Here is a 352-nt window from a genome sequence, read left to right on the forward strand (position 1 = left end):
AGGGGGGGGAAAAAAAGGAGACATATGTACTATTATTTATAATACTTTAAACAATAAAATAAAATTAAAAAACCAAACAAACACAACAATAAGGGTAGACTACAGACTGTGAGAAAACCTTGAAAGAGAAAGAAGGCCAATAGATTCTTAGCCTGAATAAAGAAAAACATAGCCCAACAATGAAAGAGGAACTATCCTATATAATAAAGAGGTAATGTGCAAATTAACCCTCACAACATCACACTGTCACAAGATGGCTGTGCCCACAGCAGAGGTGGGGCTCCTGTAATGAGCCGTAATGAGCGATCTGCAGGGACCTGAGGCTGCGTGGCGCTGGGCTGGGTTGGGAACC

The sequence above is a fragment of the Myotis brandtii genome, unplaced genomic scaffold (assembly GCF_000412655.1).
Source record: "Myotis brandtii unplaced genomic scaffold, ASM41265v1 scaffold259, whole genome shotgun sequence".
Lineage (NCBI taxonomy): Eukaryota > Metazoa > Chordata > Mammalia > Chiroptera > Vespertilionidae > Myotis > Myotis brandtii.